The following is a 5,955-nucleotide window of genomic DNA, read 5'->3' as shown; positions in this document are numbered from 1 at the left end:
TTAATGACAAACTATTCTGAGTAAAAAAGTAGGTTAGGACTAAATAAGAACATGCCAGGTGTGGTGGCGCACTCCTGTAATTCCAGCACTCAGGAGGCTGAGGCAGAAGGATGGCTGTGAGTTTGAGGCCAGCCTGGGCTACAAAGTGAGCTCAAGGCCAGCCTGAACTGCATAGTGAGACTCCGTCTCAAAAAGACCAAGAAAGTAAAATGAAATATATATATATATAAGAACATGCCTTGTTTGACAAAAAAAGGTTTTTGCTCTTTCTTTATTAGGCATAAGTACTAGCCTTTGTAACCCCTGCTATCAACATTTCTGGCAGGAGATGAAATGCTGATGTTTTTGTAAATATATTAATTTTCCCCCATACTTCTTTTGGTGTGGATATTATTAAAGTTCGCTGAGGGACACAATCTGGCCTGGACGTAATGTGGATCTTAGAAGCGTAGCTGAGTTTCCATAGCATTGGCCCCGTCTTGTCAATTGACCTCAATTTTACCATTTTCCATTCCCAGTAATCCTTGACTGTTCTTGAAAAATAAATCTAAGTGACTCAATCTCATTTACAATCTTTTTCTCCAGTTTCTTTCTCTGGTAACTCATTTCATGTTTATTACCGTCTTTGTGTGAAGCAGCTTCTGCCTGGACTATCCACTTAACTTTCATTTTCTGAAATGTTAAAATATCTTCCTTTTTAGACTCCTGTTATGTTTATTTTATCAAACTCTTGTAAAACTGAAAAGCAGTGCCAACATTACCTGCATCATTCTAAAATAGCACATATTAAAAGGAGCTGATACTATCGCAGGACAACACCCAGAACAACTTACAGAGAAGCTGAACTAACAGATTATCCTAAAAATCCCATCAAAAGAATGAGCTGATGATGAAAGATTGTGCCCTTATTTTTTAAAAGACTGAAACAGCAACAAGAGCATTACAGAAAAGATCTTTGAGTTGAATAGAGGTTAAATTATAACTCATTACTATTTTAATTATGTAAATAATATACTTCAGTTTCATTTTCCTTAAAATATAATTGTAAAGATAAGTTATTGGAAAGAATATTGTGATCATTAGTTGTGATATGTCAGTTTTAGTTAAGAATTGCCTAGCAGGGCCTGGGGATTTAGCTCAGCGGCAAAAGCGCCTGCCTGGCAAGCGCAAGGTCGTGAGTTCGGTTCCCGGTACCGGAGAAAAACCAAAACAAAAGAAAAAGAATTGCCTAGCAGCTTAGTAAAGCTCTGGGTGCATCAGCAGATGATTGACATGTAAGCTGAAAGCTGAGGAGGGAAGACCCATCCTGGATGTGGGCGGGACTAATTAGTAGACTTGTACCCGGGATGGAAGAATAAAAGAAAGAAGAAGGAAATCTCTCTTTTTCTTATCTGGAAGAAATCCTGTCTTTATCATTGCATTTGGATGTTGGTCTCCGGGCTGCTCTGAAAGGCCAGGCGGCTTTGCAGTACAGACTCTTCAGTCTGCAGTGCAGCCTCTTTGGCATTGCAGAGGGGACATTTCCACCTTCCAACACAGACTCACACTGGTGACTGCAGGGAACTTTCAGGCCTTTGACTTTTCACTGCCACTGGATGCTTCATTTCTGCAGTACACAGATGGCCATTTTAGATTCTTCCACCTCTGATTCTGCAGAAGCTATTGAGGCTTTTCCTCTTCAGGATCAGACCTAATAATATAACATAATATGACATAAATAATATAACTAATGTAATATATATTTGGTTTTTTTTCTTCTGACAAACCCTAACTAATACAGATATACACTAGAACCTGGCACAAAACATAAGCTGGTGGTGTTAATCAAAAGTGTAGAGCAGTGGTAGTAAGATATGTTAGGGAAAAATACAGAAAAATAAAATGTAAAATATCCTGTAGTATCTCCACATAGAGGAAAGCATTTTGAATTTTTGGTACTTTCTCTGGGATGGATGGATGGATGGGTGGATGGATGGATGGATGGGTGGATGGATGGGTGGATAGATGGATGGATGGATGGGTGGATAGATGGATGGATGGATGGGTGGGTGGATGGGTGGATAGATGGATGGATGGATGGCTGAATGGATGGGTGAATGGGTGGGTGGATAAAAAGGAGGAGGAAGAGAGGAAAAAGGAGGAAGGGAACATGTTCGTATAGAAAGAAACATGTATGTATCTTTATTGTTTGCTTGTTCTAGTTTTCTTCCTACTCTGCCAATTCTTGATTCATATCAGAAAACTTACTTTCTTTGCGCACTTTTCTTCTGCTTTCTCAGCAGGTACTGGGAACAGGAGAATATAAGCAGAGGAAGCTGCCTTCTGAGCCTCGGAGCTCTTCTCTCCTGCTTTATTCCACTCTTACCCTGGAATCAATATTCGTGCTGAATTTTTGTTCCATTTGTTTTAAGAATCTTTTCTATGTTTATAAACTGCAGCAAATGCTGGTTCAGACTTTTTGATAATCGCCACAGTGACCATCTTTGGGCTTATTTCTTTTTTGCAAGTCTTGAATCTCTGATCTGGGACTTTGCCTTCTATTCAGCAGGGAAAATTCACACTTAAATGGTATCCGCTTTCAATTTATGGGTCACAGGCACCCCTCTGTCAATCCAATTCCATCTGTTCTGTGTCTTCCAAAAATTCATCAGCATATCTAGCAGGTTGATAGTGACTTCTAAACATGCTGTTAGATCTTTCTCAAATGGGAAGGGGGAGAAGAGGGGGAGGGGAAAGGAAAGGAGATGATAAATGGAATTAAAATCTGTTATATGCATGTTCCAACTCTACACAAGGAAGATCAACATTATGCATTAAAAACAAATACTAATTAAAGAAAGAAAAAATAAATAAGTAAGTGACATTGTTTTCTGCCCAATGGCATGCCCAGTAGCTCTAATTGTACTATGATTTATTTTTATATTTCTTCTGTCATTTCGGTGGTATCGTGGAAAAAAAGCAAGTGGATTTCTTTAGTCAAACACGCTGAATGGAGTTGTTGAATTATGTGTAATTGTTCATTTACATGCTTGTCTCTTCCCATTAGATTATAAGGCTCTTGATATCAATATATTTTTATTACTGCATTTTTATATACCTGGAACTGACACATAAAAGAGGCATAATAGAGGTGTACACCATAAATAACTGACAAAATTAGATAGCATGGCTATAAACAAATATTTTATTAAATTGTGTGCATAAGTAAATAATGAGTAGTTACCTCATGAACATGGTAGAAAGTGATAGCAGAGGAAATCTTTATATTGGCCCATAAGTTTTGCTATACAGAGAGGAGACCTTTATAAAGAAAGCAGCATTTATGGAAACTCAAACGAGGTTGCAAAGACAAGTTGAAAAGGAAGAAAGCAGAAGTAAAAGAATTATCTATTGTTAATGACTATGCTCAAGTTGAATTAATAAAAGATTCGATCTCATTTTTTGTGTCCTCTGTACCCGATCATTTCTCCTCTTCTCTAAATTTATGCTTAGCTTCATCTTTCTGCCTCTGTCTAATTTCCCAGCTTTCCTGATTTAGGTGACCGCAGCTAAAGTCACCTCTGGCTGAGTTCCAGACTCAGAGTGCCCTCCTCAGGCTAATAACTGCTCTCCTCTCCTTCCATTCCTGTACATAAGAACTAAAAAAGTTTATACATATTTTTCCTAAACTCTCTCGATTTCCTATTCACATCTAATACAATTAATATAATAATTAACTTTCTCCCTTGATGCAGGGGTAATGGTAAACTTAAAGCATCATAACACAATTCCAAAGCTTCCAAGAATTATCAATAGTGCCTAAAATCCAGAAGCTATGGTATGAACAAAAATTACACAATAAATTAAAAAGTCAAAGCACTGAGATTTGTCAAGCTACTAATCTACCCTAGACACTGTCAAATTTAAAAAGTGATGAACAAAGGCTTACCCATATGACCAAGTAGAATAATTAAGTCTGATTTTTTAAGTTGCATATAGCAATAGCACAACAAGGATTATTATAGCACCACCATAGGGCAAAGAGCTTATGATTGAATGAATTTACACATTTCTTTGGCAGTCATTCTCACAGCTAGTGTAGCCACCATCCCTTTATCTGAAGAAGAAATGCTGCTTCCATCTATTTTGAGGCATTGAGTTTAATGAGCTGGAGAGTATATGCTATGAATTTCTACTTGTGGCAAGAAGTGTTGCATTGAAATATTATATTTGTAATTCATCATTGCATCATGATTTATTCTTTAGATTTGTGAAAATAGGACAGTTTGTGAGGGCAAATTGGGCATGTGAACTTAACTACATCAGAAGTTAAATGCATCAGAAAAAATAATCACTGGAGATTAAGTCACTCCCATTTTATCACAGCCACTTTTCATTGGCTTTGTGATGATAAATAAATTTGAACATTTTTCTGACCTGAGAAAACACTGCAAAAGCAGTCTGTGACAAAAACTTACCATCCTTTCACAAAACCCATTTTCTCTTGTTCCAGAACCATGGGGGAAGACATTTCCTGTTGGGAGCCGCTGAAGCTGGAAATCAGTCACACCTGTGGGGCTAAGACAAAGCCCACCGAAAACACAGGGAGCTCCTGGAGCCGTGTAAACAAGCTGTTCCAGCTTGCAAGCTGGTTGCTAGGCAGAGAGGTTGAGATTGACACCAACCTCCTGAGTGTATAAATAAACACCAGTACTGTGATTGTCCAGTCCTCTTTTGCCGTCTGTAAGAAGGCCTCCACTTCACCTCAGCTTTCCTTTCTTTTCTTTATTTTCTAGATCTCTTGACCCTTTTTCCCTGGGATCACCGAGAGCTGTGCAAGTCCGCAGCAATTTCCCAGTTACCTCTGCAGAAACATAGCCTCATTTTCCTGGAATATGTGTATCACCACTTGCATTACAGGCTCACTTGTGTTCTTTCCCTCTGTCCCTATCTGCGGGCTGACTGTGGAGAGCTCTAATGTCTCACAGGAAAATGAAGCCAAAAGGTGAAAGGGTCTAGGGTCTCAAAAGGTCATCTGCTGACAAATAACACTCACACTGAGTCGTTATGTAAATAAGAAATGTATTTCTCAAGTATAAGTAGCTGAAATTTGAGGGTTTGTTATGTCAGCTAGCATTAGCCTTGCTGACTTCTTATACTGACGTACAAATTATGAGCCAGCTAGCCTTTCAAATTTTGAATTGGTCACTGTGACCAGTGAATTTTGAATAATTTTAATAACAGTGGAGGTAGAGATAAAGTCAAATAGATGATGACAGGTAAACCACACAGCTAGAAAGGCAAACATCTGTAATTCACCTCTGTTGACTTTAACTCTTTTGAGACATTATCCTACAGGATAGAGAGCTGCATTAGCAAGTTCCTAGTGACCTTCATGCATGATATCAACCAATCAGTATCCCAATTACGTGATTTTCTCCATAGAAAGTTATCACTCTTCAGTTAAAGTTATCTTAGTCTATGATTTATTTATTTATTTTTTACCACGTCCTCCCTTCAAGATCAGTTCTACAAAAGAAGAAGTATTGCTGATCATGTAGCTTTTTGATACCTCACGACTTGATTCACGGTTCACAATGGATACTTTCTTGGGTTAATGAATGACTAAGAAGGATTTGTTTAAAATTGTTAAATTCTTCCTCCAGTGAACAAATATTACTGTGGCTGTGATAAATGTTAGGTTTAGTTAAGGTGGTAGCATTTAAACTTTTATAGGACACAAGAACAAAGGAAGCTTTAGGGAGATTTCATAGGAAAGTAGTTTGACATTAATTTTAAAGAGTCAGTAGAAATTGATGATCCAGAGATATGCTGTCTTGGTTACTTTTTTCTCGCTGCTGGGACAAAATACCTGATGCCCAAAATTAAGGAAGGAAAGGTTTATTTCACTTACAGTTCATGGAAGTTTCAATCCGTACTTGGCAGATTATAAGGCAGAGTGGCACATTGCAGAGG

At 38.0% G+C, this 5,955-nt stretch overlaps 1 long non-coding RNA gene across 2 annotated transcripts; it reads right to left on the bottom strand.

The window, feature by feature from the left end:
* Positions 1-261: 261 nt before the first annotated feature.
* LOC106149937 lies at positions 262-4,593 on the bottom strand. Of its 2 annotated transcripts, none has more exons than XR_001236436.1 (3): positions 4,458-4,593; positions 2,248-2,699; positions 262-1,690 (listed from the first exon to the last, which is right to left on the bottom strand). It is a non-coding gene; the product is annotated as an uncharacterized LOC106149937 (long non-coding RNA). The 2 variants fall into 2 exon arrangements; XR_001236435.1 differs by having other exon boundaries at positions 2,248-2,695.
* Between the last annotated feature and the right edge of the window lie 1,362 nt (positions 4,594-5,955).

The sequence above is a fragment of the Chinchilla lanigera genome, unplaced genomic scaffold (assembly GCF_000276665.1).
Source record: "Chinchilla lanigera isolate Chin_1 unplaced genomic scaffold, ChiLan1.0 scaffold00057, whole genome shotgun sequence".
Lineage (NCBI taxonomy): Eukaryota > Metazoa > Chordata > Mammalia > Rodentia > Chinchillidae > Chinchilla > Chinchilla lanigera.
The sequence above is the reverse complement of the archived record's forward strand: the minus strand, read 5'-3'. Positions and strand labels throughout refer to the sequence as shown.